General features: G+C 30.1%; 1 pseudogene; it reads right to left on the reverse strand.

Moving 5' to 3' along the window:
* Positions 1–3706: 3706 nt before the first annotated feature.
* LOC106761328 overlaps positions 3707–13142 on the reverse strand; it is an 11831-nt pseudogene continuing 2395 nt past the window's right edge.

A 13142-nucleotide genomic window follows, 5' to 3' on the forward strand; every position in this document is an offset into this window, starting at 1 on the left:
GAATTTGATTGTCTGGTTCAATGATTAATCAATGTGCTTGGCTACCACAAGCCTTATAAATATACTATTGACCTTCGGGTAAAAGGACCGGGAGCAATCCTAGACAAAATATAGAGCTCTTTATACAACATATCTGACCTGAGTATCGAAGTGTCTTTTGGAGGTCCACCACCCATCGAAAGATTGTGTTATCGGAAAGGATTGAAACGACCAAGAGAGAGCAAAGAAGGATGGTTAACCAACCCTCAGACCAATCCCACTGAAACATTTTGACACCCACCGTGGGGCCGAGCGACATCCCATTGAAACCGCAAGGAACCAAGATTAGCGCTTGGTCTCGACATCGCTACTTCATATCAACACCAGGTTTTGTAACAAAACTAAAACAAGTTATAATAATTTCTAAATGCATGTCTTTTGTTTTTAGAAATTTCAGGAAGGTTCAGACCAATACTCAACCTTATCAAGGTTCTAATACTTTTTTATTATAATTTATAAATTATAATTTTTATTTTGTTTAACTCATATTGTTGTGAGTAAACATATCCTACATAGTAATGTTCAGACCAATGCTCAACCTTATCAGGAAGCCAGACCACTTTTATTCAATCGTTGGACGTGTTGCAATATTACAAAACCCAGGGAACGCTCTCCGAGAATCCTTAGTCATAAACCGAGCAGTGGGGAACGCTTCTCGTGAACTCCCACTCTCGTCCTAAAAACCCAGGAACGTTCTCTGAGAACCCTTGGTCCTAAACCGAGCAGTGGGGCATGCTCCTTGTGAACCCTCACTCTCGTCCTAAAAACCCAGGGAATGTTCTCTAAGAACACCTAGTCCTAAACCGAGCGCAACTCACTCTTGTCCTAAACCCTACGGTGGGGCAAGCTCCTATTGAACTCCCACTCTCGTCCTAAAAACCCAGGGAACGTTCTCTAAGAACACCTAGTCCTAAACCGAGCGATGAGGTTCTCTTCGAACTCACTCTCGTCCTTAAAACCCAGGGAACGTTCTCCCAGAACCCCTGGTCCTAAACCGAGCGGTGGGGAACGCTCCTCGTGTACTCTCACTCTCGTCCAAATTCGTCTGGCATAATTAAACCCCTTCACACCTGCAAACAACTGCTCGAGGCTTGGGGGGCTTAATGTACTATACCTCGATGATCGACCGACTAAGAAGAATCTGGAGCCAAAACAGGAAACCGACCGATGGTCAGATAAACACTAATCAAGAAGGGTAAAAATCATTAATGATCAATTAATATGTTTAATGGTCATATTAAATGCGAATATACGCTATTTATGAGTAATTGACAGGTCATATTGCACAAGAATATGATATTAATGGACAACTAATAGATATTATTGAATTTGATTGTCTGGTTCAATGATTAATCAATGTGCTTGGCTACCACAAGCCTTATAAATATACTATTGACCTTCGGGTAAAAGGACCGGGAGCTATCCTAAACAAAATATAGACCTCTTTATACAACATATCTGACTTGAGCATCAGAGTGTCTTTTGCTGGTCCACCACCCATCGGAGGATTGTGTTCTCGGAAATGATTGAAACGACCAAGAGAGAGCAAAGAAGGAAGGTCAACCGGCCCTCAGACCGATCCCACCGAAACACCTATAATTTATTGCCTTAATATTTGGATTAAAAGTAGTCTCCATTCTTATGTTGGCCTCATGTTGAATGTATATAATATCTTTCCTAATGTACCCTTTAAAGACAAATATACTCATGAATAAACTGGTCAACAAAAGTGATCCTCTAAACCTATTTTATGTTGGATACTTTGCTCTAAAATCTTTATGTTTTGAGTAACTTTACTAGTTAGATTTTTTGAAATTTGCTTTGGGGATGAACGTTCTTGATAGAACCTTAGATAATCTTGATGAGAAGGTGACATAGGTATAGATTATTAGTTGAGAATTTGTGTGAATGCTTGAATTTTGATGTTATTAAGTTTTGTTTGATGAATTTATGATATTTTGGAATTTGATGTAAGTGTAAACATGCATACTTTGAGTTAAGAGACTAGGATTAATTTGAACTGAGTAAAGAATGTTGTGTGGGAAAATCATTGTTTGGATTGATCAATTGAATTATCTGAAAGTTGTATTATTAAAATATTGTCAAAATTATCTTTGAAAATTAGTTTGATTTTACTATTAAAGTTAATTTTTCTAATCTTTTTTTTAAGTGCACTCAAACAAAAATAGAATTGAAAATGACTTTACTTTTGACCCTATTTTCGTTTAAGCAAAGGGTCTATCAATCACAACCACAAGTAACTCTTTCCAATCGTCGTTCATCTTAACAGAACTCACTTACTTAATTATACTTGTCTCTATCACCAAGACAAACATAACTTTGATACCACTGTTGGGTCTATCAAGGAGGGAGGTTCACCGGGGAGACACAAACACCAATGAGATATGAGTCCAACCACATAAGAAATTAACACCACTCTCTATCCAAAACCTTAATATAATGGGCCAATAAGTCTTTCGTTTTTATATAGTGCTCTACTTTTTCATTTCTATCCAATGTAGGACTTAAACTCACACTTGAGTTTCCAATAACTTATAGTCTCCCCAAAATTCGTTCGAACAAAGAAATTTTCGCGTAAACAAAAATATTTTCGCTCAAACTAAAAAATTGTTTTTTTCTTTGTATCTTTAACTTTTTGAATATATATGTTTTTGTAAATGTGAGATGAATATTAACTTTTATATTTTATTCATTTGTTATTTTATTTAGATGAATTATATTGTACTAAAATATTTATTGAGATTAATTGAATTTGTATGAAATTGCAATCCTAAATGTGGAATGATGTGTGAACCACGACTTGAGTTTTGTATTAAATATTGAAACTACTGCTATAATAAAGTTTTCCTTACTTTACTAATGATTAAAGTCAGACTAAAATATCAAATGGAGATAAATATAAGGGAGAGTTTTTTTTTTATCAAATATTAGTCTCTAGAACATAAATATCTCTATAAGATGTCAGTTTATATTATATTTGTTAGATATTTTTTACATATAAATTCATGTGTGGTTGAGTTTTTTTTTATTGAAATTGAATTATTTATGAATTGTTAATAAAATTGATTCTTTTATATGCATATATGTTTATATGATATTTTGATATATTTTGTTATTTATATGTCATCTATTAGAATATGTTATAGGTTTTTATGTTTTATTTTATATTATAAACTAGTCAGATCTAAAAACTAAAACAAGTAAATACGTACTGATTCATTTTAGGTGAAATTTGACATTAGCGACAACGGGGTGAAACAACAAAATTAAAACATAACTAACTTCACTAGGATAAATACTAACTTATATATTATAAAGAGAATTTTATGATTCATTTTAGGTAAGATTAGACATTAAAAATTCGATAACAAGTGAAATAAAAAACTCACTTTATTAAAATAGGTTTTAACTCATTACTTTTATACTATATCTTTTAAATAAATTTTAAATTTGACTTAATTTTACAAAATCTATTTACAAAATAGGATTTTATTTATTTATATATTGTAAAGTGACTCTATTTATTATAAATGTGAAACTTTCTACATTGAATAATAGTGGAACATAAAATATCAAGCTCATTTAGGGTTGGTAAAAAAATTCGTACCCGCGGATAAAATCTGCTTCGGATATTTAGTACTCGCGGTTAACGGCTAGCGGGTAACGGATCGGAATCGGGTATCATACTATCCATACCCACAGGTATCTGTTACCCGTTTAAAAAATAAAATTATAATTTTATTCCAGTTTTTATCCTTATTCTCTCTATATTCAAGCAAACCCTAAATCTCATTTCTTTTCTCATTCACTCTCGCTGCCTTGCCGTCATCGCACCAGATCCACTCAAGCAAACCCTCATACACAGAACTAGGGTTTCCACCCAAAGGTACCCTCCACCCCTCAGCACCCTATCAACATTAAAGAGAGACTCAAACACTGTCACCAAGATCCACTAGTTCACGACACTCCTGCATCGCACCAGATCCACTAGTTGACGACACTCCCACATTACACCAGATCCACCACTCCATCGAACAATGGCATTCGTTGCTGAACGCAATTCACTCCGTTGTCGTGTCGGTACCCTTCACAACGCGTCACCGGTGCCTTCGCTCTCCATTGCGACACTGTCCGCACTCAACCCGCCATCATTTCTGGATTAGGAGGCTTTTGCGGTTCCCACCGTTACGAGAACGCCCTCAAAGCCTCGGAGTGCTGCCACTGCGACGCATACTGCTACGGAGAGAATGTCGTGCCTGGGTCACCAGAGCTCACCTCTCATTCTTGTGAAACCTAGCCAAACCCAAAGAAAAGAGAAAAGAGGAATGCCTCCCTGATATGGAACAAAGCAGAGGGGAAAGAAGAAAAGAAGTGTGCCACCTGTTGCGAATAGGTTTCCTGCAGATCCAAACCATAACAAAAAATAATTTGGGGGGTTTTACTGTATTTTTTTTTAAATATTTACTGACAACGGATATCCAACGGTATCCGCGAATTCAAAAATATCTGTAGATTTTTTTCATACGGGTATCCGATGGGTAACGAGACGGGTAATATGTACGTTTTTTACATGCAGCTTGGATTCGGATATCACACTATCCATGTCCTACCCGACCCGTTATCATCCCTAAACTCATTTCTTCTTCTCTACCCATTGCCGTTAAAAAGAAATCTTATAATATTATAATACATTATATCGATAAAAGAAATTGTAAGTTTAATAAAGAAGATCAGATAGACGTGTTTAAGAAAAATCTGACGGTTTGATGACAATGATATTATTAAGTAATTATGCTATAAAAATAACACTTATTTTTTATGTACAGTTGAGTTTTGTTGTTTATCATAAAAATTAAGTTTTAGAGCACTAAAATTATGTGTGAGCAATGATTTGTTTTATGAGCTTATTAAAATGATTATAAGTTAAATTAAAATATTTGAAGTGAATAACTTTGTATATTTCAGGTTGATTTGAGTACAAAAAATCTCATTAAAAACTTCATTTGAAAAAATTAGGTATTTTTGCGGTATAAATGTGTAAGGACAAACTTTGTTGATGTAGTTTTTTTTTTTATTGAATATAAAAAATAAAAAGACATATTAAGCATTATATACGACATGATTTTGTAAATAGTTCATTTAAATTTGAAAAACCATGTTTACGTTTTCATCCAGCCCTATCAACTAAGTCTTGGTCATTTTCTATATACAAATATTGCACAGATAATCAGCAACCGTTGTCCATACCGAGGTGTCGAAGAAAATGATATTTCATTTCAATATGTGAGAGAAACTGATGTTAAAATGTATATATTTACTGATTTATTCAATATTTTTTATGAAAACAAAAGAGATAAATGTAACACACATTAATTTAATTACGATAACATTATATTATTATTAAAAGGAGATTTTATATATGATTTTAAGTGTTATTTATCATGTACTAATAATATTTTTGACGATATTTAATAATTATATCTTCTAAGGCAACTTTTTTTTTGCTTGTTTTTATGTCATTTATTTGTTGTTGAAGAAGAGAAATGGAGAAAGTGCAGTGGACAAGCAATGGAAGAAAAAAAGGTAAGAGGAAGAAGATGGAAGATGAGATGAAAGATTAATTTTAAATATTTAGTGGAGTTAAATTTAAGTTGATATAAAAAAGCATTTTGAACAGCTTTTTAAAAATATAAATGATTAATTTATTTTTTTTAAAAGATAAGCGATCAAACTAAATAAAAGTAGAAAGATAATAATTTAACAAAAAAATATAATTTAACCTTTAAATATTATTAAAACACATTTATAGCAGCAAACAATCATACAAGTGTACACATAATTATTATTTAAGAAGATTGGACAGACTGTATATAACATAGCTAAAAACACTCACAAAAATATAAAACAACATTAGTGATTGTATATTCACACATAAAATAAATACTATATTGTATAAAATATAAAAGTAAGAACATATTATTATTATTTTTTAATCATAATATTTTTAATTTAGAAAAATAAAATATAGTAAAAACAAATTAAAATTAATTTTACTATTAAATAATTCAAAATATTAAAACACAATACTAAATTATTTAAATATAAGTCACAATTAAATATATCAGAAAGATAATTATATAATATTGTAATTTTAAATTAAATTTGAGTTACAAAAGGTAATTAGTTGTATAAAAAAATTGTTGTAGCTTTGAGTAGGAAAATGATAGTTTGAGGAAGTTTATCAAATATGCCCAATTTAATAGTGGCTGTCTATTTAAAACCCAATATGATATTACAATACAACCCTTTTCACATCACCATCATGACCTTATAATATCCTAACATTCTATAGCACCTCATGGATACTAAAACTGTTGCATTCAAACCCAATCTTCCTATCAAATTAGCACTACACACTATCATGGCATAGTTATTTGGACAGGTTAATTAATTCAAGAAAATATAATGTAAAAACAGGAACATAGTATAAAAGAGTTACTTCAAGAAAAGAGGGATTGTATTTAGTAATTAACCCAGCAGAATTTAAGTTTGATTTAGGCGAATAGGTGTTTTAAATGTTAAACGTGTGTTTTAAATTGTTTCAGTTAAGTTTTCTGGATTGCAATTTTGACATTTTAAATAGCATATGTTTCGATATTGATGAAAATTTTGCTTATTTATAGACTCCAGTTTTAAGGAAACCGAAGTCATAAACATGTTATGCTTTGCTTATTCTATAATAGGTGTGAAATTTTTAAATTTTTTCAAAATTGTCACTATTTTTTAGTGGTGTAAAGTTATAGACCCTGATTGCAAAACCATACATATCCTATTTCGGTTTGACTATAATGGTGGTCTAAAAATATAAAAAAATTTCAGAAGTTTCAAAATTATCATTATTTATTTATTTTATTTGAACAAGGAGATTCGGCTTTAACTTTTTCATACCACAAGTCATACATATGTTTTACTTTGATTTTTATAAGGTTAATCAAATTTTCAAAATTATACTCCTTTTCTTTAATTATTTTACCTTAACGAGAAGAGATTTAATTTCGATTCTTCATGGGACAAAGCTATTAGATAATGATGTTAAGATCACACTAGAAAAAATTCTCATATAAGATGTTTTAGTTCATGTGCGAACAAGTGAGGTATATATTATGACACAAATATTTCAATCTTTTCTCGCTTGGTCTAAAGATTTGGTTGATTCTATATGACTCCACGGTATGGACTCCCTACTTACCATACACTACTCAATTTTCAAGTTTACATATTATTTATGTTTGGACTTAAACTATTTTCCATTAACAACAATCACATCGAGAGGAAAGTCCTAAACCCAAGGAGATTTATCTATCTGTGGACGATCCTTTTGGTGTATTACACCATCTTATTGACATAATAAGTGATGAGCCAATGCTAATTCCATGAGATTTTTGTGTATTTGGAAGAGACGTTGGCATCCCATTGTATTTATATAAGCAAGATGTCTTAGAGCTTGCATCGGGAAAGAAGAATTGAGTATTACCCTTTTTCAGTTATAGATGATATAAGTCTCTTAATCATTCTCTATATTTAATTGATTTATCTAGATACTTATATCAAATAAACGTTTGTGTGTTCAAGTATATGTTTGGTAGTAACAATGAGGTTGAATGATGTATATATGTTCATAAACTCCAAATTACTTATGAAGACAAAAATTTGATGACATTCAAACATATGTCACCATCTGCTTTGAATAAGGGAAGCAAATATTTTGTCCGTTATGCATAAGTATATATTGTTGACTTATAATTATAATATGTTATTTTATGGTATAACAACAAAATTATTTTTAATTTAGACATTATTGGGAGCTACTTGTGGTTTTTCTAAAAGACAACATTATTGTGTGGTTTTGCTCCTTGTATAAGTTTCCCTCAACCATTTTAAACAAGTAATAGATTGGTAAGAATCTCAATATTATGAATTTTTTGTCATATAAATGTATCTTAACAAATTTTTTTCTTATTCATAGTTTAATTATTCTAGATAACTTGTTGTTAAGGAAATCAACTGCTAAGACAAAAGAGTTTGCATGTTAAGGCAAAACCGTATTTTAATCCATATATTTATAATTATTTGATTCCCTCTCTTCTTCAATTATTTATAATTATGTTGACATATTGTAGTGTAATATACAAACCTCTTCATATAAGTGTTATTATATAATACAATAGATGACAATCATTGTTTATATACTAATTGAAATTAATATTTTTTGTACAGAAATTCAAAAGTTTTACACTATATATATATATATATATATATATATATATATATATATATATATATAACAGAATTTAAAAAAGTTATATTAACTTCTTTGGTTTTTAAGTTACATAATTGATATTTTTTCATTTTTCTAATCTTATTTAATCCTGTTAAAATATTATTTAATTTTCTTTTTTTAAAAAAAATAATATATCTTTTTACATTAAATACTTGATAATATATTATTTTCTTTATTATAATTTTATTTTTTATAAAAGAATTATTTAGTCAATATATAAAATGCAAATACGGCATAAGAGTATAACCTTTTTTCTGTTTGCTGGTGGAGGTGATGATGATATAAAAACGTCATAGAATAGGGATGAACGTTTATTTTTGGATGAACAAAATACATATATATTAATTTACATATGATTCGTGTAAATATGTTTATAGTTTTACAAAGTAAACATCAGGACAATTTTGTACTCATTCAAGATCACAAACATGATATGATATAAGGTAAGATTATAACACATGATATAACATTATCGTTCAATACTTGTCATTTGTTCACTGGTCTCGGTGTTCTTTCATCGGTCTACAACCATTTAAAATTGGAATTTTTTTTTTAATAATTAATTTTTGAAATTTTTTTGACAATGTTTAGGTGATAGTTTGTGATTCATCCGTTTTAAATATTTTTTTAAATATAAATTCAAACAGATCAATAAAATAATAACACTGTCAAAAAATTATTACAAATAGTTATCAAAATATAAAGATATTTTAAAATTATGGTTTTTGAACCCATCATAAATCTCTTTTTATGGTTTTTCCGGTACCACATTCCTCTTTTCCTTTCCACTTCCAAACTAAGTTCAGGACAAACTCTCCCATCAAATGAGCATCAATCATGCTCCATTACCTACATAATGCTAACCACATGGACCAAGTTTAATCACTCTTTTAGTATAACAAATTTCTTTCTTCTGTCACTGAAAATATTACACCACTACAAAGGACTGCAACTACTTATCCTTATCTGCTTTTCTGGTTTTATGGTTTAAATTCATAGTTGCTTCATACACCACTATTTAAGTCAACCCTAATTTTAAATCATTAAAGAGGTGATCAAACAAAAGCCAATGTCTCTTTAGATGAACCTATCTTGTAAATAACATAGTTCCAGTTATCTTATAACCAGTGCATTAGCAAAGATAGTTCATACCTCTATCATTATCTTATTATAATGTTGTGAACAACATAACAGTTACAATATATATATGTATATCTATCTATCTATATATTTAATATAGTCTAGGAGGGGAAAAAATTATTCAATAGTGACAAATGAAAGAAAAAGTATTCCATGATTGATGAATAATAGAGCGTGACACTACCACAGTGTTATGCTACTCACTACTTTAACCTGAAGTTCATTTTCTCTCAAGGTATTACACCTATAGTGATAAACTAACAAAAAAGTTGTAGCTGTCATGGTGGGTCAATTTCCTTTCGTTATCTTGTCGTTGAAAAGAGTGTTTGAGGCCGACGAGATTGAAAATTATAATTTGAGTAGAAATATAGTGAAGAGATGTAGAAGTGGCAGATACTTCCCAAAAGCTGAGTATGAGGTCCTGTTTGTGGTAGAACATGTGTAAAAAATAATTGGACCTTCAAGTAAAAGTTGTTCCACTTTATTATAACATTAAATAAAAAGTTAAGATCTTCTATTAAGTTTTTCAACAAGCAGAAAAGAAAAGATTTGCAATAATTGTTTTCTTCAAAACTTTATATGGAAGATTTCATGAGGGAAGGTTAAATAATAAGGATAGCATGTGATGACTCCATGCACTCAAGAATACATGGTTGGGCGTGGATAAGCAGAAGAAGAGAAAAAGATGGTTTGGTATTGATGTTTGGAATGATATGTGATGAAAACTTTCTAGAAAAGTTAGGCTAATTGTAGAGGAAGGAGGCTAAAGGAAATTTTCCGAAAAAAACTCTAGGTAGTGACTCTCAAGGTTAATTTTCTAAAGTAATCTCAATAGCATTTCAATAAACATTATAAAGCATGTTTTTAAAGTGATGGAGGTATCTGTTGGGAAGATCTCATCATACACACCCATAACGTGATCCACACAAATAATATTACTCTTCAATTTATAACATCCCTTGCTTCTTCCACCACCACCCCTTGCTCCTTCCACTATTCCATCCCTTTACAAAAAAATTTTAATTACAAAAATAGTCTTTTTTACTTTTAATTCTATTTATTTATTTTATTCTGAAACCTTAAATTCTTATATATTTTTACTCACCCATTTTCACTGGTGCAACCCCACCACCTCCAACTCTCACCAGATCCCTTTCTTCTTGTCTTTCAACTTTTACTTCTCTTCTCCATATCCGTTTGGTTCTTCTTCATATTCCTGTCTCCATATCTATTTGGTTTTGTATTGTAGTGTTGTGGCTTTTCGTGGTGTGGCGGTACAGAGTGTTTGCGGTGGTCATTCGGTAGTGCAGCGGTTCATAATGAATATTTTATGATCAACAATAATGAATATTTTATGAATAACATTATAAAAAGATAATTTTATTGACATTGATAAAAATTCTAAATGATTTAAAATTTTCTAATTTAAATGATCAAATTCCTTTCTTAAAGTTTTAAAATTTCAATATTTTAATTTTTTATTTAAATGATTATATAAAATGTTTCGACCTTTTTATAAAATTAATTATTCTCCACGATATTTTTTGACACATTGCAACATATATTTCTTCCTCATGTATCAACATTTTTTTTATGTGAGATTTTTTAACTCTTCATATATTGATGTCGGTAAGATAAACAATCAGAAACTTCAAAAGATACAAATGGAAAGAAGCATAAAAAACAGAGAGATAGAAGAAAATGAAACATAGAAACATGGGTCTAAAATTAAAATGGTTATGTTGTTTGGATGATGAGATCAAAGAGAGAAAAAAATAACATAATTGTGAATAACAAATGCTTGTTAAAAATAAAATTGTACTGAAGGATAAAAAAGAAATAAGATGAAGAGAGGGGTAAAACAAGAATGGGGAGGTGGAGGGAACAAGGGGTGGTGGTGGAAGAAGCAACACCCAAAAAATTATTGTTTGTATTCATCAACAATAGTAATTTTGTTTCCCTCCTGGATGTAATATCTTTGCTTAGCAACCTTATGATATTTTAATCACATACATTTATAATTAAAAGTAGCTTAGTCAGAAGTGGTTGTTGTTATTAAATTTTAGCTGGAAATTATTATTATCTAAACAATATTTGTTATTTTATCTAGAAGTGATTTTAAATAATACTTAAGATTTTAATCAAGAGTTATTATTATTATTATTATTATTATTATTATTATATTATTATTATTATTATTATTATTATTATTATTATTATAAACAATCAAAGATGAGAAAATCAATGCAAAAGAAGAAAAGTGAAAATTGAGAAGTTTTATGGTGTAAACTTCAAATTAAGGAACAAACCAAAGAATATAAAAAGTGAAGATTGGACTCTTTTTCGTAGGTAAACCCTCATAGTTATCTATTTGCCGTTATAACCTTTCAACAATCCGAAAGAAATTACCATAATGAGTCTTGTATAAACTCTTTCCAGTAGTTTCAAAAGCCTCAAACCTCAAATAAAAATCACTTGATGAGATAATTGTTTACTTTGTGAACGACAAAAGACATGTAGACAATACGACATTTAGTGTGTAAAAATTCCTAGCTATATAACATTTAGAAGCATCTCTACTCTGTTGCTGAGCAGGTTTTAGATATCGTTAATTAGGATCAAAAGGTAAACTTGATTGGAAAAATGTTAGTAAATTTTCTTTAGTGTGTAAAACTAACAAATGTTCAATTTTTTATCTCTAAAAACATAGATTTTTTTAACAAAAGGAAAAGGAATGGCTTTCTACTTTCTAGCAAGACGACAATCTAATTTAAATGAACTTAGTCCAGCATATATAATATTCTTCACATATAAACAAACAAAACAACATTTTTTTTCAGCAAAAAGGATTTATAAATATAAGAGTATTTTTGGTATTCGAATCCGAATACAAGAAACATACATCTACAAAAATAGTTTAAAGAAATCGTAGAATACAAAAGATAAAGATAACAATCCATATTACTATTGCTTTATAGTAGTTTATATCTACTTCAGTCAAAACAAAACACTATATACACTACAAGAAAATTGCCAATTATCTACGGATAATTATATACGGATTTAATCTGTATATAATAATCATATTATATACGGAAAATCCGTATATAATTAGAGAAATCATTATATACGGAAAATCCGTATATAATGGTCGTATGTATCCTTGGCGCTTTTGATCGGGAAGCTTTGTAGGGATTTACCGTATCTAATATCCATGTGTAAGGTGATGAAAGTTTACCTGCTGATATTATATACGGGTTTTGGAAAATAAGTAAAAATTTAATTGAAAGCTAGAAAATTTCCCCCATCCTCTGCCTCAAAAAAGAATTATAACTAAGACCACTGAATTTTCATTCCCGTAGCTCTGCCTCTTCACTGAACTTCTTCACTGAACTTCTTCACTGTCAGTCCCACAGCTCTTCTTTTATCCCTCTCTATCTCCGACTCGTTTCTTCCGCGTCATTGTTTCTTTCGCTGGAACTTTGCCATCGCGAGTTGTGTGGATTACGATTTCATTTGTCGAACGCGGTGAGTAATTGAAGCTTTGAGGCTAATTTGTATTTTTGTTTTGTCTTTTTGTTGTTACATTGACCAATTTTTG

Source organism: Vigna radiata, chromosome 1, assembly GCF_000741045.1.
Source record: "Vigna radiata var. radiata cultivar VC1973A chromosome 1, Vradiata_ver6, whole genome shotgun sequence".
In the NCBI taxonomy this organism is placed as follows: domain Eukaryota; kingdom Viridiplantae; phylum Streptophyta; class Magnoliopsida; order Fabales; family Fabaceae; genus Vigna; species Vigna radiata.